The 24,364-nt window shown below is 45.3% G+C and overlaps 1 protein-coding gene across 8 annotated transcripts in view; it reads left to right on the top strand.

The window, feature by feature from the left end:
* sema3b (sema domain, immunoglobulin domain (Ig), short basic domain, secreted, (semaphorin) 3B) overlaps nt 1-24,364 on the top strand; it is a 439,432-nt gene that overhangs the window by 213,141 nt on the left and 201,927 nt on the right. The window contains exon 1 of one of the 8 annotated variants that reach the window (XM_063068196.1): nt 23,951-24,165. The exons of the other annotated variants lie outside the window; for them this stretch is intronic. The gene's annotated coding sequence lies outside the window, so the exon portion shown is untranslated. Of the gene's footprint in view, nt 1-23,950; nt 24,166-24,364 lie in introns of those variants that run through there. 8 annotated transcript variants of the gene reach the window in all.

Below are 24,364 nucleotides of genomic sequence, written 5' to 3' on the forward strand. Positions count from 1 at the left end.
ACATCTGGGACTGAAAGAGCAGAGGGACACTGCCGGTGGGAAGGATGCAGCAAGATGTAGGTGAGGAGGGGGTGATAGGCAGATGGAGGAGTGGAGAGTGGAAATCGCAACAGAAGCTGGGAGGTGATGAGAGGCGTCAGAGGGCTGAGGATGGTGGAAGCTGGTGGGAGAGGAAGGTGGAGCATGGAATTGAGGGGTGGAGGTAGGGAGGGTGATTAGGAACAGTGGGGAGGAGTGTGTGGGTGATGGGCAGATGGAGGGTGTGTGGGAGGGGAATGTAAGTAGAAATGGATGGATAAGGGGCAGAGAGAAAAGGGGCAAAGATTCTTATTTATCACGTCTACAGCAAAACATATAGTGAAATTTGAGTCATTTGTGTTAACAGTCAACACGCCCCAGGATGTGCTGGGGACAGCCTGCAAGAGTCTCCACACATTCTGGCACCAATATAGCTTGCCCACAATGCTTGGCATTTGAAGGGCAGCAGTTTACTGGAAGCTGGAGAATTCGATGCTCGTGGACAACTCTAGCAGAATACAATATGCTAGTATTTGCCATCTACTTTAGGTCTTAAACCAAACTGCTGATATTGCATATGAAGTGAGCCTCAAACACTTAGTGAACAAAGCAAGGGAATTGGAATTCTTGAAATAATCTATTTAAAAAAAAAAAAAAAAAATTCTCGGCCACTTTAAAGCATGCCTGAATTCTTGGCATATTCCAGAGCGCCAGCAAGTCTTTGCAGGGAACCAATTTGTTCTGCGATTGTATATAGTAGTAAATCTGAACGCCAGCTTGGAGCAGTTTAATTACACATGACAAAATTCAAGATTGATTCGGAACCAGGCAGTGGCAGAGTTTGGCTGGAGGTGAGAAGTCGAAGGTTGTCAAGTGTTCAAGCCTGACTCCTGCTCAGAAAATACTTCTTTAAAAAAATATTAATTGTGTTTTTTTTAAATTGAGGATCTTTTGCAATTAAACTGCTTCATCTCCAGAGTGTTGGTATAGGCAAGATTATATACACTCACTGGTCACTTTATAAGGTTTACCCGCTCATTAATGTATATATCTAATTAGCCTATTGTGTTGCAGCAACTCAATGTATAAAAGCATGTAGACATGGTCAAGAGGTTCTGTTGTTGTTCAGACCAAACATCAGACTGGGGAAGAAATGTGATCTAAGTGACTTTGAGTGTGGAATGATTGTTGGTGCCAGATGGGGTGGTTTGAGTATCTCAAAACTGCTGATCTCCTGGGATTTTCATGCACAACTTTCTCTAGAGTTTACAGAGAATAGTCTAAAAAAACAAACATCCAGTGAGCGGCAGTTCTGTGGGCGAAAATGCCTTGTAATGAGAGAGGTCAGAGGAGAATGGTTCAAGCTGACACGAAGACAACAGTAACTCGGATAACCATGCAATTATAACAGTGGTGTGCAGAAGAGCATCTCTGAACATACAACATATTGAATGTTGAAGTGGATGGGCAGCAGCAGAAGACCATGAACATGTACTCAGTGGCCACTATTAGTTACAGAAAGTGTAATGGAATATTCACTTGTCTCTTAATAAGAGATGGTATTATAATTGATATAATGATAATTGGGGTTTAAGGTTTGGGCTCAAAAGTCTCCAGAGAGAAGATGTTCCTTTCCACTTACCTGTAGATCAATAATCAACGGACTGAGTAACTTGGAGTGGTACGGATAGTATAACACTATCATAGGTTCAATTCTGCCGTTGTCTGTACGGAGTTTATATATTCTCCCTTCACCACAGTGTTTCCTCCTAGGTGCTTTGGTTTTCTCCTACATTCCAAAAAGATGTACAGTTTTTGAGGGTTAATACAGTACGTTACGGGCATGTTACGTTGTTGCTGGAAGCATGGTGAAACTTGCAAACTGCCTCCAGCACTTCCTTGGGCTATGTTGGCCCTTGCTGCAAATGACGTATTTCATTCTGTGTTTCAATGTACACGTGACAAAGCTAACCTTAATCTTTTGAATAATTCTTCCCTCACTCTTGCCATTTTTAGCATTTTGGGAGCATGAAATCCACTCTGAAATGAGAGATTCAGATTTATTTATCACACGTACATCAAAACGTACAGTGAATGCCTCAGTTGCGTTAACAACCAACTCAACCCAAGGATGTGCTGCAGGCCGCAAGTGTTGCCACAAAATCCAGTGCCAATGTAGCAGGTCCGCGATGCTGAGCAGAACAACACAGGACACAACAAGCTACAAAACAACAAGAGCAAAAGAAACCCTCTCCCTCCCTCCCGCCCTCCCATGCATAGAAACAGCTCTCCATCTCCAGGATGGGCCTCCAGGCTCCAGAGAGAGGGGTATCAGTTATGTAACTTTTTTTACAGCTTGCTTATCCTTTCAACTGCAGTAACCATTCTGCAGGCAACAAGTTCGTGCAATGATTCCACAAGGTAATGTCCCACAAGCAGTTCTGAGAAAAGACCAGCCAGTTTGGCTTTCTCATCACGAAGCTGGTTTGGGACAGGGGGAGAGAGAGATAGCTATTGAGCTATTGTCAATGCTCAAACCACACTGCTGTACTGACTGTAACAGGCAGGTAGGAGCTTGCCTTCATTTAATACACAACACATGACTTTTCTGATCAAACAGCAGTTGTGTGTTCATTCTCAAATCAAACAAAATTTACCAGCGGATGTCCAAACGGCAGTCTGTATAATAAAGTTCAAAGTGCGTATACATTATACAACTTCAGATTTGTCTCCTTACAGGCAGCCACAAAATAAAGAAACCCAAAACAGAACAATTTTTTTAAAAAAGGCTGTCAAACACCCGATGTGCATAGAGGGGAAAAAAAATAGCATTCAGAACGAAAGCAGCTCCACCGATGCAAAGCCCAGAACAGTTAGCAACAGTATGTACAATAGCAACAACATTTCCTTCAATAAAATGGCTTGGAATATACAACTTTATAAAAATTCAATAATACAATTCCAGGAAAATGTTTATATCCACAGGAGCCTGTTCCCAACCCTTCTCATCTCATCCTATCAATGTTGCCTTTTAGACAATTACCCCAGCTCATCCCCCCCCCCTTTTCTCTTTTTAGCTACTCACCATTTTGGCTCCCCTTCACTTCTCATCTATCCATTCCATCACTTTGGTGTTCCTCCTTCCCTTTCTTCCACGGTGCACCCTCCTCTCCTATCAGGTTCCTCCTTTTTCAGCCCTTTACCTTGTCCACCTATCACCTCCCAGCTTCTTACTTCATCCACCTTCCCCCTCACCTATCACCTTGCAGCTTGTTCTCCTTCCCCTCCCCCACCTTATTCTGACTTCTTCCCCGTTCCTTTCCAGTCCAGATGAAGGGTCTCGGCATGAAATGTTGACAGCTAATTCTGCTTCATAGATGCTGCCCGACCTGCTGAGTTCCTCCAGTATTTTGTGTGTGGTGCTTTGGTAGACGAAGGTTCAATTCTTTTCATTTAAGGGTTTAGATAGATGGGGCTTTGAGGACTATGGTCTGGGTGCACATCATTGGGACTAGACAGATGATCAGGTTGGCATGGGTGGGATGGGACAAAGGGTCTGTTCTTGTGCTCTGAAGCTATGACTGGAGGAACTCAGCAAGTCCTAGGAAGGAAATAGACTGATAACTGGTCTTGACCTGAAATGTCTACTGTCCATTTGCCTGACCTGTTGAGGTCCACAGAGCAATTTGTGTATTACATCACCTGTTTATCTGATTGGGATGCAGTTCCAAGTTGTTATTGCTGTCTGTGCAATGACAAGTTTCCTAGATTCCCTAACGCTGAATGCTGGAAATACTTGGCAGGCCAGGCAGCATCTGTGAAGAGGATAACAGTATTACCCGTTGCTGCCTACAAGTGAACAAATGCCTGTACTTCTGCCAGCTTTCCCTAATGTATTCACTGTTCAGGATGTGACTTGCCCGGTTCATGAGGGACCAAGCACAGATTGTGTAGGTGGGTGGTAGATATTGTTGAGAATGTTGAAAGTATTAAAAAAAAAACTTGTAATTAAGGTAAGGGTTGCATAAATGAGTGGTTGATGTTTAGTGGAAGCCAAAGAGCTTCTTTCTATGCTCTAGCTTTCATTTAGAGGCCAAAACTTGGGCCTTCCGTTTCCTGTCACATTTTGGTTCTCCGTCTCAGTCCCTTTCTGTGAGCTCAATGCTCTCCTCCCTCTAACGAAGCTCAGTGTCTGCCCTCAACCCAGCTGTTCTGCCTTTTACTTCTCCCACCGCTCATTCTCAGCCACACCATCAACCCCTCTGTCATTTCATTATTCCTGCCTTGCCTCATGTCACACCCTCCCTTTGTGGCTGAGTTTGTGGAGGATACAAAGAGGAGCAGGTAGTGTTGAGGGTTTGCAGAAGGACTAGGACAGATTAGGAGAGTAGGCATTGAAACCTACTAAAAGGCCTAGATAGAGTCGAAGTGGAGAGGATATTTTCAATAGTGGGAGAGTCGATGACCAGAGGACACAGCCTCAGAATACATGGATGTCCATTTAGAAAGGCAATGAGGAGGAATTTCTTTAGCCAGAGGGTGGGGAATCTATGGAATTCATTGCCACAGATGGCTGTGGAGGCTAAGTCATTTGGAATATTTAGAGCAGAGGTTGATTGTTGCTTAATTAGTAAGGTTGTCGAAGGTTATCGGGAGAAGGTAGGAGAATGGGGTTGAGAGGGAAAATAATTCAGCTGTGATTAAATTGTTGAGCAGGCTTCATGGAGCTGAATTAGGCTATTCAGCCCTTATGTTCTTTACTCTTCCCCCCCCAACCAACCTCCCTACCCTTCCCTCCAACGCCCACTCCCCACAAATTTGTCTGCACTTTAAAACATCTTTCATCTCGCGATCTGGCCAGTTTTGATGAGAGGCTGAGGGAAATAGTTGGTTTCACTGTAAGTTTGCATTAGTTTATGAAAACTGCCAAATTTATGCAAAATTTGACGTCACCCATCACTGGGCCTGTGTATACATAACTAACCTTTGGCGTGTGTGTGTGTGTGTGTGTACGTGCATGTGTGTAATTGCCCACTGCGCTGTGTATGCACCTAACTCGGGCTTCCATGTGAATACTCAACCTTGCTGTGTACAGCTGCAGGTGGTGTGTGAGCATCAAATTTAGGGCTAATACAAGGGGGCATAATTTTAAGGTGATTGGAGCAAAGTGTAGAGGGCCTGTCTGAAATAGGTTTTGTTACACAGAGAGTGGTTGGTGTTGTAATGTGAACAAGTCACTGGAGAGACACTGAAGCTAATGGATACAGAAATGTTTTGCCAAAGTATTTATTCAGCAAAATAAGCAGCAGACACCATATTGGAGGAAGAAGCCTCCCGACCCAATTTTTAATGACATTTTTATGTGCTGAAGGTCAAAGGTGACAGCAGGACAATGCTATAGTGACAAAATATCTACAATGCTTCCTTTGAATTACATATAGCTTTCACACACCCCTTCCTTTGCAGCCACACTCCAGACACCAAAAATGAATGTTAATCAGCCTTGTCTGGGTTGCAATGAGTTCCAATCCACAGCTCCAGGAAAACCATTGTTTGGGGCTGCATTTTAAATTCAATCTACAATCCACGTTGCGCCCTAATTGTAGGCGTGTAGGATGCCCTTCTTGGGGTGGTGGTAGATGGAGCTACATTAGGGGCATTTAAAAATATTAAAATACGATAGAAAAATTATGGGGTATATTAGAGTGAAAGGTTGACACAGCATTGTGGGCTGAAGGGTCTGAAGTTTGCTCTAATGTTCTATGAGTGACTGCATGCATACCAATTGGAGCCTGCTTCCGAAAAAGGGTTGGAGTTGGCTCACAGAATAATTTGCAAATATGACTTTTTAACTCTTCTTTGCTGCCTGACAGGTTGAGTATCTGCTGTAGCCGCAATGTTTTTTTTTTGTGTTGGTTTTAGTTCGGGGAAGATGACACAAAGTAGACTTTTGCACTAAAGACAGTGATTACCTGGAGGAAGATAAACTCTTAAGAAGCGCTGAATGCTGTGGTGATGCCAAGTATTTGGCGCTCTGAAGGAAGATCAGATGGGCCGTTGGAGCATTGCGGATCTGAACCTGTCCTCTGATGCACAGGCCTGTGCCTTGCCTTGGAAGCAATTTAAATGGGTTGAGTTTCCAGTGGCTTCTGATCTTTTGCCAAAATGGTATGAATTTCAGAGAAATCCAAAATTAACACTGCAAGAGAGTTAGAGTGCTACAGCACAGAAACAGGCCTTTTGACCCATCTAGTCCATGCAAATTGTTATACAGCCTAGTTACGTTGGCCTGCACCTGGACCAGGGCCCTCTGAACCACTCCCATCCACCACTTCCACCGGGAGCTTGTTCCATACTTGCACCACTCTCTGAGTGATGAAGTTTGCCTAAAATATTTTACCTTTCACACTTAACATAAGTTCTCGTCTCACCCAGCTTCAGTGGGGGGGCGTGGGGACCCTGCTTGCATTTAGCCTATCTTCATCCTCATAACTGTGTATACCTCTATCAAATCTCTCTTCAGTTTTCTACAGAAAAGGTCCTGCTGAAGGATTTTGGCCTGAAATGTCAACTGTATTGTTTTCCATAGATGCTGCCTGGCCTGCTGAGTTCCTCCAGCATTTTTTTTATGACTGAGAGGTGTACCTTTTGCTGAGTAGTGAAGTTAAAATCCTGAGGGAAAAAAAAATCTGCGTAGGAGGTATCAGTGAGGTATAATTTAGATCCTGCCAACATCAGTGTGAGAGAAGCTGTCCAGTCTGAATAATCCTCTGCCTTTCAGGGTTGGAGACTTTAAATAACTATCTATCTATCTATCTATCTATCACCTTGAGGGAGTCTTGATCATAAGCGGGCCGAAGCTCCTGAAGACAGGTGGCAGATCAACTGATGATCCCACTGGTGATAGCACAGGACAGTTAACATCTTAGTTCACGTGTATTTTTAACTCTAACTCTATGGATTGAACTTGGAAAAGTTCTTTGAGTCACAGGTAATGGGGTTTCTTCAAATCAAACTGATGACAAAACATAACTATCAACGGGTCAGTTAGCCAAAGGTCCTTGGATCACCATTCTGCAACAACTGTAGATTGAGTCATTTTAATTCGATTCTGATAAGAGGTTTTTAAATTTGAGTTTCACTTTACGTCTTTGTTTACAAGGAATGACTCATCACCATATTCTACACTGTGGATGGGAGTGCCATGTGTGGAATTTTACCCCCTGTACCACTGAGTTCCACCATCTGTTTCTCTCCCCAGGAATCAATGTGTCAACTGACTTATGCAAACTATCACAATGAATTACACATCTGTAATTTTCTATATCTTGTCTGTAATTTAACCTCGCTCGTCTCTCAGTTTATGTAGGCCCCTAAATGGACAAATAGCTTTTATTTTTATAATATAAGACCAGGGAGCAGAATTAGACCATTTGGCCCACCAAGTCTGGCATGCGATTCAATCCACTCTGGATTTGCTGCCTGGATTTACTCCTGTAGCCGGCTTCTCTCCCGAGGCAGCCCACAAGGCAATGGTTGGGCCTGCGTGCTACGTGTGCAGGGGCCAGCCCTCCTCCCTGTCCTCCGCAGTCCTGAGTCCGAAAGGAATTCATTTCGCGTGTGTCACCAGCCAGGAGGGACTACATGAGGCTTGGTGTTGGTACTGGCAGGGAGAGACGCACTTGGCTGTCCTTTTCGCAAGTCTGCTAGCCAGCGTTGGAAGCTGAAAGTGAGTGCGCCAAGCACTACCCAGTACATTACCACATACTGGATAGTCATAGTCATACATTATTGATCCCGGGGGAAATTGTTTTTTGTTACAGTTGCACCATAAATAATTAAATAGTAATAAAACCATAAATAGTAAAATAGTAATAGGTAAATTTTGCCAGGAAATAAGTCCAGGACCAGCCTATTGGCTCAGGGTGTCTGACCCTCCAAGGGAGGAGTTGTAAAGTTTGATGGCCACAGGCAGGAATGACTTCCTATGACGCTCTGTGTTGCATCTCGGTGGAATGAGTCTCTGACTGAATGTACTCCTGTGCCCAACCAATACATTATGTAGTGGATGGGAGACATTACCCAAGATGGCATGCAACTTGGACAGCATCCTCTCTTCAGACACCACCGTCAGTGTTGCAAAAACCATTTTTTAGCTTCACTTTTTTATACATAAATATATTTATTTTAGTATTTTTTTCTGTATTTATCATGTTTTGCAATGTATCGCCGCTGCAAAGTTAACAAATTTCGCGACCTATGCCGGTGATATTTAACTTGATTGTGATTGTGAGTTCAATGAGATCCCCTGTCATTCTTCCAAACTCAATGAATCTGGAGTCTCACTTCAATGCAGCAAATCCACTGATGTGATCCACTTCCCTGGGACACTCCCTTCTCAGAGTATCTGTTCATCTTCACTGACCTCAAGGAACGTGGGCTCCCTTCGCACAGATGGCATTGTGTGGTCAGAACACAGTTAGCGCAAAGGAACGAACGGGCAGTATTGCATAGCCCACTGCACTGTGACTGAATTGTGCGTGACAGGTACATTAATTAAACCCTTAAGTTTGGATGATCTGGGCACTCTTTAAACTCAATTCTTAAGAAACAGAGGTCTGAGTGCTCATTTTTTTTCCTTATCCCTTTTAATAAACACTCTGTTGATTATGTAAAGCAATAGAACTTGTGCATCAAGTTCAGTTGATCTTACACTGATATTGGACAGGAATTTGGGAGCTGATCCATTGGAGTTGATGGAATCGTGTCATGATATGGAACGTTTCACATGCATTCCATCAATTTCCAAACATCAAACCAAGACATTTATCACAGAGCAGAATTCATAATTCCTATGCTCAGGTAATAACATGGGAAAATGTGGTTTCTATTGAATATGATTAGGCTAATTTTGAAAAAATGCATCACCCATGTCAGATTGCCGTTGGATTTGGAACTCACCTGATTATCCTGGAGGCTTTGCTCTTTTTAACATGAGATAAGTGCAAATAAATCAGGGCATTTAAGTAGATAAGGCAAAATAGACACTGTGTGAATTATGTGACAAGTAACAGCATTACATTAAGTGAGCATCTGCCTCACCTGTGTAAATTAAGGTAAAGGAGTTTAAATTTTATTTTAAAAAATACATTTACTATGAATTCAAACTACTACATTTATATTATATAATCACTTTCCAAACTAAAAACCAGACAAACCGTAATTAACACATTCGCATTGTTATCGATGATGATAATAATCCCCCGCAGAGCCCAATGGTCTCGAAGCATCTTTGTTGTCGTGGACGCTGTGTTCTTTTTCCACAGCTACCCAGGCATGGATGTTGCTCCCTGAACATTTCCAGGCTGTCAGCGCTGGGCAGAATCCTTTGCTGCCCGTCTCTAGGACCCATGGATAGCTGCCTGAGCCAGGCCCTGGAGCAGGTTAGCTAGGACGTCCTCCTCCCCCACAAGACATGCCCTCTGGACAATGCCAGGCTGTCAACCAGCACAGAACCCTTCACTGCCCATCTCCAGGACCCATGTCTAGCTGTCTCTGCCAGCCCCAGAAGCAGGTTAGCTAGGGCCTCCCCTCCTCTGGTCACCTTAACAGCCAATTCATACCTATAAATCGGTTTATTGGAAGTATCACATCACCAAATTGTTAGAACATACTCAGCCTAAGGTACGTGACTCCAAACAGAGCTTTCCCTTCCCCCACCCACTCCTGCATATTATTCACTCTTAAAGTGCCTACACAAATTCCATTCTGAAAAGACGGTGATTGATTATGTTTCCATTTTTCCTTCAGGCAATAAGTTTTTGATCGTAACCACTCTCCATGTAAAAAAAAATCCTCCCATCCCTCTTGTACCTGGCTTAAGCTTTTAAATAAGCAGTGATTGAAGGTTCGGGGCCTGTACTTGCTGGAATTTAGAATCAGAACCAAAATCAGGTTTAAAATTATCGGTATATGTTGTGAAATTTTTTGTCTTTGTGGCAACTGTACAATGCAATACATAATAATAGAGAAAAAAATGAATTACAGGAAGTGTGTGTGTAATATATGTATAAAATGTTAAATTAAATAAATAGTGCAAAAATAGAAACAATAAAAGTAGTGAGGTAGTGTTCATGGGTTCATTGTCCATTCAGAAATGGATGGCAGAGGGGAAGAAGCTGTTCCTGAATCGTAGAGTGTGTGCCTTTATGCTTCCGTTCGTCCTTCCTGATGGTAGCAATGAGAACAAGGCTTGACCTGGGTGATGGGGGCATGACGGGGGTGGGGGGAATCTCATTGAAACCTGTTGAGTGGTGGAAGGGCTAGATCGTCGTCGTCGTGGCTATCCCTCGAGGTCGAGGATGATGGTCTTCGTTCTGAAGAAGTGGCCCACAGAGCAAAGACGGCTGTGTGTGTATTTGTTTAATGTGTACTTGATGTTGCACTTCAAGAAGCATACGATACTTCACAAATCAACCAACTGATTCAATGGCATGGAAACCAGGACGATTGGAGCTGATGGATATGTTGCAGCCTTCATCCGCCTTCACAGCCGTTGAGTTCGAAGTAACTTCATCCGCCTGTTCCACCGTTGAGGTCTTGGTTGGATTGTTCTTTGTCAGGGACCTCACCCTCGACCTTACCGCCATGGGTGACCCTACCAGGAGCATAGCTCCAGACGGCATCGCTCTCGGGATCTCAGGACCACACAAGCTTCTCCACCACGACAAGGTGACAATCCACAGAGAAGAGTGGAAGGGCTAGGTGGAGCTGATATGAAGAGGATTTTTCCATTGGTGGGGATACTTGGCCCAGAGGGCACAGGCTCAAAATAGAGGGACGTTCATTTAGATGAGGAGGAATTTCTTTAGCCAGAGTGTGTGAATCTGTGGAATTCATTGCCACGGGTGGCCGTGGAGGCGTGGGCACTGGGTGCTTTTAAGGTGGAATTTGATTAGTCAGTGTGAAAGGTTACAGGGAGAAGGTAGGAGAATGGGGTTGACAGGGAATGCATCAGCCATGATGAAATGGCAGAGCAGACTTAATGGGCCAAATGGCCTAATTCTGCTCCTGTATCTTGTGGTCTAAATCTGTTCATCCATGATTGAGTGTTAACCATTCCACCAGGTCAGTCCTTGTATTCATGTCAATGCATATTATCTAGCCCGCTGTACAGCCGGATCTTGATTTGATTCATCGGTCTAGTCAGTTCTCACTTTCGCACGTTAAACCTTTCACTCATCTCTCAGTTGTTTGTTGCACAAGACTTTGGTGAGGCTGCACTTACAAACTGTAGATTACAGGGTAGTTCTGGTCATCCTGTAAATGAAAAGACGACATAAAGCTGGAAGAGTGAAGAGGAGATTTACTGATATATTGCTAGGACCCTAGACTCTGAGTTGTAGGGAGAGGCCAGGACTGTATTCCGTGAAGTGAAGGGGACTAAAATGTGCCTTAAGTTGCTGACCCTTTCCACCTCTGCTGGGGACTGGCTCATGGACCTCTGGTTTCCTCCTCCTGAAGTCAATAATCAGATCCTTGGTCTTGCTGATATTGAGCGAGAGGTTGTTGTTGTGGCATCACTGAGGCAGATTTTCAATCTCCCTCCCATATGCTGAGTGGTCACCACCTTTGCTGTCAACGCAGTGATGTTGTCAGCAGACCTTGAATATGGCGTCGGAGCTGTGCTTAGCCAGGTGTAAACCGAGTAGAACAGGAGGTTAAGTGCACAACCTTGTGGTACACCTGTGTTGATGGGGATTGTTGAGGAGGTGTCATTGACAATCCGAATTGACTGAGGTCTGCAAGTGAGGTAGTTGAAGATCCAGTTGCTCAAGGAGGCCCTGAGGTTAATTGGTTAGCTTTGAGGGGATGATGATTTAGAATGCTGAGCTGTAGTCAAGAAAAAACATCCTGATGTATGCATCTTTGTTGCCCAGGATTGAGTGAAGAGCGAGTGAGATGGCATCTGCTGTGGATCGGTTGTCTCAATGGGCAGATTGGTGTGGATCCAAGTTGTGGATACTGCCTCATTTGCTGAGTTCCTCCAGCATTTGGGGTATGTTGCTCAAGATTTTCAACATCTGTAGAATCTCTTGTGCCTATGATTTAAAAGGGACGTAAGGGGCAACTTCTTCCCCCCTGCCATCAGATTTCTGAACGGTCCATGAACACGACCTCCCTATTCCTCTTTTTGCACCATTTATGTATCATGGTAACGTAGTATGTTTTTATGCCAGCATTGTACTGCTGTTCCAAAACAACAAATTTCATGACTAATGTCAATGACAATGAATCTGACTCTGAACTATTTCATGCAGAGAGCAGTCAGTGTATGAAATGAACTGCCAGAGGAAATGGCTGAGGCAGGTACAAGGAAGTATAAAAGATACTTGGACAGGGACATGGATAGGAAAAGGTCAGAGAGATATGGGCCAAACACCGGCAAAGGGGAACAGCCTAGACGGGCATTTTGGTCAGTGTGGATGGGTTGGGCTGAAAGGCATGTCTCTGTGCTGTGTAACTGTGTGAATATTTGTCACGTTCACCCATTGTTCGAATCAATTCTCACTTAGTCTCATTACCTGCCATTCCGTCTGTCAGTCGATTAACATCTCCTCACCTGCCTGCTTGTACTCCTCCTCCCCTCTCCAGCTTCTTATTCTGGTTTCTGCCCTCTTCCTTCCCATTCCTTATGATGGATCGCAGCCCTCCATCGATGCTGCCTGACCTACTGCGTTCCTGAAGTATTCTGTGCGGGCTGTCCATCAGTCAATCCATAAATTCTCTCCTTCCCATCACCCTGTCTGTGCACTTTCCCATTTTCATCTCAAAAATAAACCTCGCATTTGGTGGCATATGCTGGCTGGTGGCGTAGTGGCATCAGCGCCGGACTTCAGAGCGAAGGCTCCCAAGTTCGAATCCAGCTGGCTCCCTTGCACGCTTTCCATCAGTGCTGGGTTGAGTGTCGAGCTAGCAACTCGGCCTCGTAAAAATAAGAAAGCCTGCTTAAAAAAACGCTGTCACGATGACGTCCCAATGACTCCACTCAGAGTTAAGGGCTTTCTTCTTCTTCTTGGTGGCATACATTTTCATGTCACAACATGCACTACATTAGAGGTACTGGCTGTGGAAGGTCCCAAAAGGAATGAGACAGGCATCATGTAAATGCATACCTTTCTTATGGTGACCAGTGATTGCAGCATTCAATTATTTCAGAATCCATTCATACAAATTATAACAGAGATAAATCCTTACCTTTTAAATATCATGGAATGCTCTGAGGAATGTTCACAGACAAACTGGGGTGGGACGGTAGCATACTGGTTAGCCCAGCGCTTTACAGTACCAGCGACCCGGGTTCAATTCCTGCCGCTGCCTGTACATTCTCCCCGTAACTGTGTGGGTTTCCTCCGGGTGATCCTGTTTCCTCCCACAGTCCAAAAGACATACTGGTTGGCAGGCTAATTGGTTGATGTAAATTGTCCCATGATTAGGCTAGGGTTAAATTACGGGATTGCTGGGCAGCACAGCTTGAAGGGCTGGAAGGGGCTATTTCACGCTGTAGCTCAATAAATAAATAATATTAAATTAAATCATGATCCTGAGATTGAAAGCTTGACAACAGACATCAGCTTTAAGAAGCGTTCTTAAAGGGGTCGAGTGAGTTCTGGAGAGCTTTCAGAAATTCCACTGAGCAGTCCATTTCTCAATGAATGGCCAAATTTGCATTTGCCACCAACTATGAACTGAATCTTTTTCACTTAATTGTTCTGTGCAGAGAACTGTGTGATGATGCTGCGTTGGGTGATAAAATGTTAGTCGGATTTTAAGTCTGTGTGCGTGTAGTTTGTGCTGGATTTGGCTTAATGCTGTGGAAAATCAAAGGAATGTTATGCTGAGTTGCTCTGGTGTTGGCAGCGTTTGTAGGGAAGCAGCTGAGCAGATGAGCTGCAGACACAGTGATGGCTCTGCATCTAATGCACTTGCTTATTACTTGTAATTTAGGCAATTTGTGAGGAAGATCAAATCAAAGACATCAGGATTGGGCCACAGTTTTGTTTTGTTGTGCTTCTCTGAAGCAATTAGTGGCAGTGTATCAGTAAGAATTGGCTGCATGGTGACCCAGAGATTAGGGAGACCAATTGTGCGGCTCTTTTTAAAGTGAACCACCTGCCAACTTCAAGGAGTACATTCTAACTGACTACATTACTGTCTGGTGTGGGTTGGGGGGGGGGTGCACTGCACAGGATCGAAATAAGATGCAGAGAGTTGTAAACTTAGTCAGCTACATTATGGGCACTAGCCTCCGTAGTCTCCAGGACATCTTCAAGGAGCGATGCCTCAAAGAGACGGCATCAATCAATAAGGACCACCATCACCAAGGTCATGATTTATTCTCATTGTTACCATCAGGGAGGAGGTACAGGAGCCTGAAGGCACACACTCAGCGATTCAGTAACAGCTTCTTCCCCTCTGCTATCGGATTTCTGAATGGACATTGAACCTACGAACACTATCTCACTAATTTTTGTTTCTGTTTTTGTACTAGTTACTTTTATTTAACTAATATATATAGATTTCCTGTAATTCAAGGATTTCTTTCTACCATGTATTGCATTGTACCGCTGCCACAAGGACAACAAATTTCATGACATACCAGTTATATTAAACATGATTCTGAGAATGAGATGGTGATTCTTTTGCAGAGGTTCCAGTAATGACACTGATTCAAGCCAATGAGTTGTGTTGGGATAAGGCAGCCTGAAAGTCATTACACAATTGTATAGACGCCAAAATCAATTTAGGAAAAAAAGTGAATTAAAAATCAGAATCAGTTTTTTTATCACTGACATACACTCAGAGGACACTTTATTAGGTACCTCCTGTAACTAATAAAGTGGCCCACTGAGTACATGTCCATAGACCTCTGCTGCTGTAGACCATCTGCTTCAAGGTTCAAAGTGTTATGCAGACAGAGGCGCACACCATTGTAATGTGTGGTTATTTGAGTTACTGCCAACTTCCTGTCAGTTTGAACCAGTCTAACCATTCTCCTCTGACCTTTCTCATTAACAAAGGCATTTTAGCCCACAGAACTGTTGTTCATTAGATTTTTGTTTTGTTTTTTTTTGCTCCATTCTCTGTAAGCTCTAGAGACTGTCGTGCTTGAAAATCCCAGGAGATCAGCAGTTTCTGAGATAGTCAAACCACCTCTTCTGGCACCAACAATCATTCCACGGTCAAAGTCACTTGGATCACATTTCATCCCCATTCTGATGTTTGGTCTGAACGACTGATCTCAGCCGTGCCTACATACTTTCAGGCACTGAGTTGCTGCCACATGATTGGCTGTTTAGATATTTGCATTAATGAGGATGTTCTGAAATTTGTTTTGCGGCAGCAGTACAATGCAGGAGTTTAAAAAAATAATTGCTATCAGTCTTGAAAACAAATAGTGCAGAAGTCGAGTAGCAAGGTGGACTGTTCAGATATCTGAAGGCAGAGGGGAAGATGCTGTTCCTAAAATGTTGGTCTTTGGGCTCCTGTCCACCCTCTCTAATAGATGTAATGAGAAGGGGCACGGCTGGGAAGTGAGGGTCCTTTATACTGGATGTTGCCTTTGTGAGGCACAGCCATCTGAAGATGTCCTCGAAGGTATGGAGGTTTGTACCCATGATGGAGATGACAAAGAAACATACAGAAAAAAACACAGCATCTCCTCTCAATAAAAGCAAAATTATTTTGCCTGGATGACGCAGAGAAAGCTGGAGAATTCATACTTCTGAACTACCTCAGTCACTCACCAGTTGAATGGAGGTTGGTATTAGCTAATCAAACCCCCACCACACCCCCGTCCCCAAATACTGTCGACCCGCGTCGTGCTTTTCCTAATTATATTTCCCCTCTGGTCCACACTACAGGACTGGACTCCAGGCCGGGCTCACTTTCACGGGGTGTTGATTGTCTTCCAGTACCAGTAAGGGGCAGCAATGTAGCTTAGCTGGTAGAGCAGTGCTTTACAGTGCTAGCTGTAAAATTGGGGTTCAATTCCCGCCACTGTCTGTAAGAAGTTTGCATGTTCTCCTCGTGACCGCGTAGATTTCCTCCAGGTGCTCCAGTTTCCTCCCACATTCCAAAGACTTGTGGATTAGGGGTGGTGCATTGTGGGCATACTAGGTTGGCACTGGATGTACAGCGAGAATTGCTGACTGCCGAGCAAAAGCCATGCTGATTTAATTTTATCTGACACAGACGACACATTTCACGTATGTTTCGCTGTACATGTGACAAAAAAGGTTATCTTTTATCTTTTTTTTTATAAACTAACGGGATATCTTGGGCACAGTTAATATTGTCCATGAGCAAGATATGTACTTGTGAGCTTCCTAGCACCGAGATATCACAGCACAGTGTATCGTGGTGTAACATGCACAAAACGCTGGAGGAACTCAGCAGGTGAGGCAGCATCCATGGAATAGATTGAATAGTCAACATTTCAGGCTGAGACCTTCATCAGGACCAGTAAAGAAGGGGGCAGAAGTCAGAATAAAAAGGTGTGGGGAAGGGGGAGGAGCACAAGCTGTCAGGGGGAAGAAAAAGTGGGTCCAGGTGAGGGGGTAGGTGGGTAGGTAGGTGGGTGGGGAGGGAATGAAAGGAAATCATGTTTTTCTGTCTAGTTGTTTTGACCTCCTTGTCCCATGTAGTTAACTTCACTGATAGTTTTGCCTCTGTCTTTCAGTTTAGCTTTTGGTAGACAATTAAAGAATGTAGATTCTACAAGATGCTGCCTTTATTCTACATGATTTAAGGGGGATGAATATCAGTGAATAGTATGGCTGGCGAATGTTAGTAAATGAGAATAACAGTTGTAGTATGATCACTCGAGTCGAGTATGATGCTTTCCGAGTGGGTTGTCTGTTGGTGGGTCCTCTGGTGCCTATAGAGGCCGATCTGTGATCCACATATTCTGGTGCAGTTTGGGCAAGAGTAAGTGCTTGTGCTTAGTACAGATGTTCCCAACCTTTTTTTTTATGCCATGGACCAATACATCTAACCAGGAGTCCGTAGACCCCAGGGGTTAGTGGTTGGGTCGTTTGGTTGTCCTCTGTGGCACAGCAGAGGTCGTTCTCATGTACCACAGCACCCTCTTGACCAGATTTCCTCCAGGGGTACTTATTGAGTGCAAGGTCTTCCCAGTTTTTAGAAATAATGTTGAATTTCTTCAGGCCAATTTTGATGACATCTTTGAAGCATTTCCTTTGCCCACTAGGGATTCGAAGGATCTGTTTGTGGAGATGTGAGTTGGTATTGGTAAGTACCAATTACAAGAGGGGAGATTGTCCTTTTGGCTGCAGACACACCCTGATCAAAGCAGGAGTTCTTTCTGGTCATGCTGCATTTCAAGGAGATGAGTTTTACCTTCCCCACCCACCTTCACTCAGAAGTGTTCAAGTGTGGAATGACCTGCCAGCAGTTGTAGTAGATGCTGGTTCAGTTGTAACAGTGAAGAGAAGTTTAGATAGGTACATGGATGGGAAGGGTTTGTAAGGATATAGTCTAGGTGCAGGTAGATGGGACTACACAGAAGATCAGGTCAGCGTGGGCTGAATTCAATGGACTCCAATCTCTTCTGCTTTTTAACAGGATTAATTTCCAAATGTTCACTACCTTTGGAATAAACAAGTGTCACCCCTTTCAAAAAAAAAATGCTCACTCTCATTTCTGTGGACTCTTTCACCAGACCAAGCCTCAATGCATTAAATGACTCAGATATTTTGTTCTTTTTGGAAACAGAGCCAAGTGTCATTACCCTATAAAGAAACTAAGAACCATCTGCAGCAAGAATAAAGATTTCCCAATGGTCGCTAGTCTGACACGTTGTGTGGTCAGATCCCTTTATGTTCTCTTGTGAGTCTGGCAGTCTTGTAGCCAAACAACTATGGAGAACACCGAGGGACAGCAATCCAATTGCATAAAACATCTCGTTGATTAGTCCCCAGCCCCTGCTCATCCCCGATATCATAAGTAGAGCAATGACTTTGCAGTGATCAGGAAGATCATTCAGTTACCGGGACTAGGTGAGCTGTGATTCTCTCACCACTTTGATGAACAACAAATAATTCCTTCGCAAACCTCAAGGTGCACGGCCTTTTAAAAAAAAAAAAATCATCTTTGATGTTGTGTCCACATCTGTAGAGGTTATTGGAAACATCTGGGGGGGGGAGCTAACAGTACAATCGCAGTCTGGCTGTTCCAGTGTAAATCAATGTGTTCGAGGTACAGCTGCAAATTCTTCTCATTTCTTAAGCATTTTGCGGCTGTGATTATTTTAAAGAATTAAGTACTGTTTTCTACCAAGTGAGATTTAACAAAATAAATTATCAACTGAGTTTCGCTTTGGGCTTAATTTTGACACACAAAGGACCATGGTAATGGGGGAGAGAGAAGAGGTGGCAGGGTAGTGTAATGCTTTACAGTGCCAGTGACCTGGGCTCAATTCTACTGTGGTCTGTAGGAAGTTTGTAAATTTTCCCTGTGACTATGTGGGTTTCCTCCAAGTGCTCCTGTTTCCTCCCACATTCCAAAAACACACAAGTTAGTAGGTCCATTTTCATATGGGTGTAACTGGGCGTTGCGGGTTTGTTAGGCCAGAAGGGCGCTTCCTTGCTGTATTTTTAAACTGAAGAGTGGGGATGTTTTGTGTTGAGCATAAAGAGATTGTTATGTATCTTGCCAAATGTCCTGAAGTGTATTACAACCTCTGAGGAGGAAAGGAAATTGGCCGATGTGCACAGCAAGCTGTCACAAGCAGTAATCAAATAATAGCCAGATATAATCTACTTCAGTGATTTCCATCGAGGCATAGATATTAATCAGAACATTGAGGATAACAGTTCAGCGCTTTCATGCTGTACGATGGAGGAGTCCAGATGGGATTAGTGTGTCATCTGGGAAATGGTGTCTTTGACAGTGAAACACTCCCGCCTTGGTACTGCCGTGTCAACTGAGATTTATGTGTGTGTCCAGGAGTGGTACACGAGCCTAAAACCATGCAAAGTGTTCAGCTCCACCCAGCAATCCTCCGATTTAATCCTGATCTAATCACCGGACAATTTACAATGAATAATTAACCTACCGACTGATATGTCTTTGGACTGTGGGAGGAAACTGGAGCACCTGAATGAAACCCACGCAGTCACAGGGAGAACATACAGACTCCTCACAGGGTACGGTGGGAATTGAACCCATGTCACTGGTACTGTAAACCATGGGGACAACCACTACACTCCTGTGGTCATGGATTCATGGACCATTTGATGGCAGAGGTACCATCCTCAAATGAGTGTACCAAATACAAAGTACTAAGACCTCACAGTGAGGGGTTCCTCCCAGTCAGAGCTTTGCTCTACAGACAACATGCTAAGCTTAATGCATGCTGCCTTCAGTGGGGAAGAACCAGTCACCCAACTTCTTTGCAGACTCTGGATTTGCTAAGTGGATATGGAGACCGATGCAAGGGTCCATATCCTAGTTCATCCCCTGCAGCTGTTTAATAGAGGACCCCCGATCTACAAGCTGTTCTCGGGGACATACACTGAAATAGACATCAAATGCTGCTGGAGGAACATCAACTCTGACTGAAGTCCATTGGTCTGCCAGAAGCCCGTTGGTCTTCCAGTGTGCTGAGATGTTCAACAGGGAATTCTGAGGACCAGCTCAGTCCAGGCTGCGAGAGGGTATGCTGCGGGATGAGCTGGTGCTCAGTGCAGCCAATGCTAATGCTCTATGTGGAATGACCACAGTAAAGGATCCTTCTGCTGACGTACATGGTTGGAGAAAGCCACTCCAACAATCTCAGGACCTACAGCATCGGGTTCAGGAACAGTTAATACCCCTCAACCATCAGGCCTCCCCATGATTCAGCAGACTTGCATGGAGCACTGTCACAGGAAAGCAGAATCCGTCATCAAGGAACCTCACCACGCAAGTCATGCTCTTCTCACTGCTGCCAACAGGAAGAAGGCATAGGAGCCTCAGGACTCATACCACCAGGTTCAGGAACAGTTATTACCCATCGACCATCAGGCTGTTGAACCAGAGGGGATAACTTCACACAACTTCACTTGCCCCATCATTGAAATGTTCCCACAACCTATAGACTCACTTTCAAGGACTCTTCGTCTCGCATTCTTGATATTTATTGCTTGCTTATTTATTTATTTAGTTTTGTATTTGCATAGTTTGTTGTCTTTTGCACATTGGTTGTTTGTCCTTTTGGATGTAGTCTTTCATTGATTCTATTATAGCCTTGGATTTACTGAGTTTGCCCACAGGAAAATGAATCGCAGGGTTGTATATGGTGACATATGTGCTTTGATAGTAAATTTACTTCGAATTTGAGTGGCAATGGCACTTTTTGTTTGTGCTTTTTTTTTCTCTTGAAGTTTACACAACTGTGTGCACTGACCACAAATGTAAGTGTGTGTGTAAGTTGTGGTGCAGGTGCTGACAGGGAATTGTCTCAAGAGCTGAACACTCGCACGCTTCCCGGACTGGGAACCCCTGCATGGTTTTGTTTTGAGATGTTACTTTGGCAAAGTTAGGGGTTGGGCTCCGTCCAGTTTGGAGTTTGATCTTTCGGATCACTGTGGGAGCCCAGGTGCTGTGTTTCCTCTCAGGGAGTTGACCTGTTCTAGCATAACAGGAACTACTACAGCAATGCTGTGACCAGAAGGATCGGGAGCAATGGGCATAGGTGTCTCAGCAGCATGAGGGGCAGCACCAGTAGGAACAGAACTATACCAGCAGGTATAGATCTGTACTATCATAGTTAATACCAGCATCAACAGGATTAATGCCAGCACTGGCAGGGTTAACACTGGGAACAGCAGGTGTAGAGCTACATCAGTTGGGTTAATGCCAGCACAGTGGTGAATGGATCAGTACCAGAAGGGTGATTTCCAATACCAGTAGGGTGGATGCCAGCACCTGTGAAATGCAGGAGCAGCAACAGCAGCATCACAGCTAATACCAGCAGAAGCATGGTGAACCCCAGCAGCAGTTTGTCAATACCAGCAGAAGCATTGACAAACTGCTGCTGGGGTTCACCATGCAGCAGTTTGTCAATACCAGCAGAAGCATAGTGAACCCCAGCAGCAGTTTGTCAATACCAGCAGAAGCATGGTGAACCCCAGCAGCAGAGTTGTCAATACCAGCAGAAGCATGGTGAACCCCAGCGGCAGGGTTAGTCAATACCAGCAGAAGCATGGTGAACCCCAGCAGCAGTAATTGCAGGAGTTGCACCAACAGGGACCAGCAGTACCAACTTCCTCTTCTGGACCTGCAGCCCTACATAAGGTTGGGGTGGGGAAGGTGGTTGGCGAGGTGCTTCAGGAGGGGTACAGCTCGCGGAATGTCTGAGGGCTCACAGGCAGAGAACGCGAGCCTCCTGTGCCATTAGCTATGAGCCCCAGGAAGGGGAAACAGTGAAATCCACAAGCCAGCCGTGTGTAAGCTCTGGAGGATTCCAGGCATGGTCTCTAAAGTACCGGTGTTGTACGGGGCAGGACTTTATAGCAGGGAGAGCAGGAATGACGAGAGCGAAAGTACAAGTCCTGTAGGGGGAGTTAGATACAATGGCAGCCACTACCAGCATGGTAGTGTAGTGGTTAGCACAATATTTGAAGTGCTGTCTGTAAGGAATTTGTACGTTCTCCCTGTGACCCTGTGGGTTTCCTCCCAAATTCCAATGATGTATGGGGTAGCGTTAGGAAGTTGTGGTCATGCTCTTTTGCTGGTGGAAGTATGGCGACACTTGTGGCCTGTTCCCCAGCATGACCTCAGGTTGTTGGTCATTGATGGAAAATTATGAGGGACATAAACAGGGAAGATCAATGTGCTTCCCATCAATCCCTTAATGTTACTGGTCCATGGCATAAAAAGAGGTTGGGAACCCTTAGGGTAGATGGAGTCTTGTTCCACAGGTAGGGCAGTATTAGGACATGGACTTGGGGGGAGAAATTGAAAGGGGAGCTGACAGGCACATTCCCCCCCTCCCCCCCCACAGAGGTTAGTCGGTATGGGGAGTGAGTCACCAGAGGAAGTGGTAGAAGCAGATAGTATCACAAGCAAGTAACACGCTGGAGATGCTGGTGGGACGCAGCAGGTCAGGCACCATGCACGGAAAGCAATAAAGAGCCAAGACTCTCCATCAGGACGGGGAAGAAGTCAGAATAAGAGGGTGAGTGGTGGGTGGGGGGTGGGGGGCGGAGGGGAAGAAGCCCAATAAGAAACTGGGGGGAGGGAATGTTGGCAAGTGATAGTTGAAGCCAGGTGTGGGGGTAGGTGGGTGGCTGGGCGGGGGGGGGGTGAAGTGGGAAGCTGAGAGGTGATGGGTGAGGGTCTGACGGAGGAGGAAGCTGATCGGGAAGGAGAGTGGCCCGGAAGGAGGAAGGGCACCAGAGGGAGGTGATAGGCAAGTGAGGAGAAAGGAAGAGGTGAGGGGGAGAAATTACTAGGTTAGAAAAATCGATATTAACGAGTAGCTGTTTGGGTGGGAATGTAGTAAAAGGATTTGGGCCTAATGCGGGCAAAGGCGTTGACGTATGGACGAGATGGGCCGAACGGCCCGTATCTGTGCTATAAAACTGTGACTCCCAGAACTGCCGTCGCTGCCTTTCATCTCCAAGCCTCTTTTAACAAACATGCAAAAGTTTATTCACACACAAAAAAATCGTACAATAATCAGGGGTTGACAAAACTATTAACGATTTCAAATCCGATTACTATTATCTGCAAAACATTCAACTACAAAATCTCATGCGGGGTCCACCGTTCTCGGAACTCTCGCACGCTCCTTCTCCAAGAGCACCCCGGCACGAACGTAAACCCCGAAGAGGGGCAGGGAGTCGTCTCGGTCAGACCACTCGACTTGATACCGCTAATGCCCATCTCGGATAGGAGCAGGAGCGACCGACTGGGAGAACCCGACCCCGGTACTGGGTGACCATAGATCAGGAGCGTGGAGCTAAACTGCAGCCAGAACTTGAGATGCAGCCCCTTAAGAGTCAAACAGGGGCTTCAACCTCTCCCATTCGGGTTGTACGAGATACAGCGTCTCGTCCAGGCTACAGAAAGGACAGGTGGGCGGGGTGACAGCGATCTGGCTCTGAAATCTGTTGCACGGCTCCTTCCACCCCAGGTCCCCAGAGTACAGGACAAAGACACAAGAGATTCTGCAGATGGTGGAAATCTAGGGCAGCACACACAAAATGCTGAAGGAGCTCAGCAGGTCAGGGAGCATCAATGGAAATGAATAAACAGTCAACGTTTCGGGCCGAGACCCTTCTTCAGGAGAAACCATCCCAACCCTTCAAGCACAACGGCGCGCTTGCTTCCAGAAGCGTGCAAAATCACTGTCTCCCCGGGTCCTGTAATTCTGTCTGGCGCAGAGGGACTTGGCGAAAGGGAGGTTCGAGAGTTAGGGTTAATTTGCGCAGCAGATCGGATGGGCTTCGATCTCGCCTGCGTCAGCGAGTAGAGAGAGAGGCCTTTTATAGAAAACTCGCCTCCACTCACCGCGCAGTAAGCACGGCTGGAGAGCACATTGTGGGACTCTTACAACCTGCTGCCAAACGAAAACCTCTTAACCCTCTTAGGAATGCTATGACGAGGGTCAGCGTTGGGCAACTCGTGGCAGCATTGGATGGGGAACGCGGGGAGGACCCCCAAACCCCTTGACATGCCTTTGAGCTGCTGCTTGTTTAGGGGGAAGCCCTGTGTTTACTCGGCCAATTAATCGCACGGGGCGGCATTCACACACACACACACACACACACACACACACATCTGACATCTCCCCAACTCCCGCGCACAGTTGTACGCAGAAGTGCGAGGGGTGGTGGATTAAGTATCTTGGCCAGCGGCGCTTCGGGGGGAGTTTTAGAGTTTCTCTCTTGCGCTCTCTCGTACACACAGGCACTCCACCACACCCTCTGTTGCTGGCGGACCTGAGCATAAGCCGGTCTCGCTCTAACTCCCTTCTGTGGCAATTGAAGCCGGGCCAAGAATCAGAGAGAATGCGAGGAGAGGGAGCGAGTGAAAGCAGAGTCTTGTCCAACTGTCGGCAGCTCGCGTTTGTTGCAGGTAACAGAAAGAGAGAGCGGAGGGGGAGTGAGGCAGCTAGGAAGGGTGAGAGAAAGAAGATGGGGGGGGGGAACTGAAAGCACTCTTGTACCTGTTCAGCTGTGAACAAAAGGGTGATTTTTAAAGTGCATTCCAGAATCTGTTCCTACGCGGAGAGTCAACTAGTTTCCAAAGTCGATCTGCGTGTGCGCGCGCGTGT

Source organism: Mobula hypostoma, chromosome 15 (genome assembly GCF_963921235.1).
Source record: "Mobula hypostoma chromosome 15, sMobHyp1.1, whole genome shotgun sequence".
In the NCBI taxonomy this organism is placed as follows: Eukaryota; Metazoa; Chordata; class Chondrichthyes; order Myliobatiformes; family Myliobatidae; genus Mobula; species Mobula hypostoma.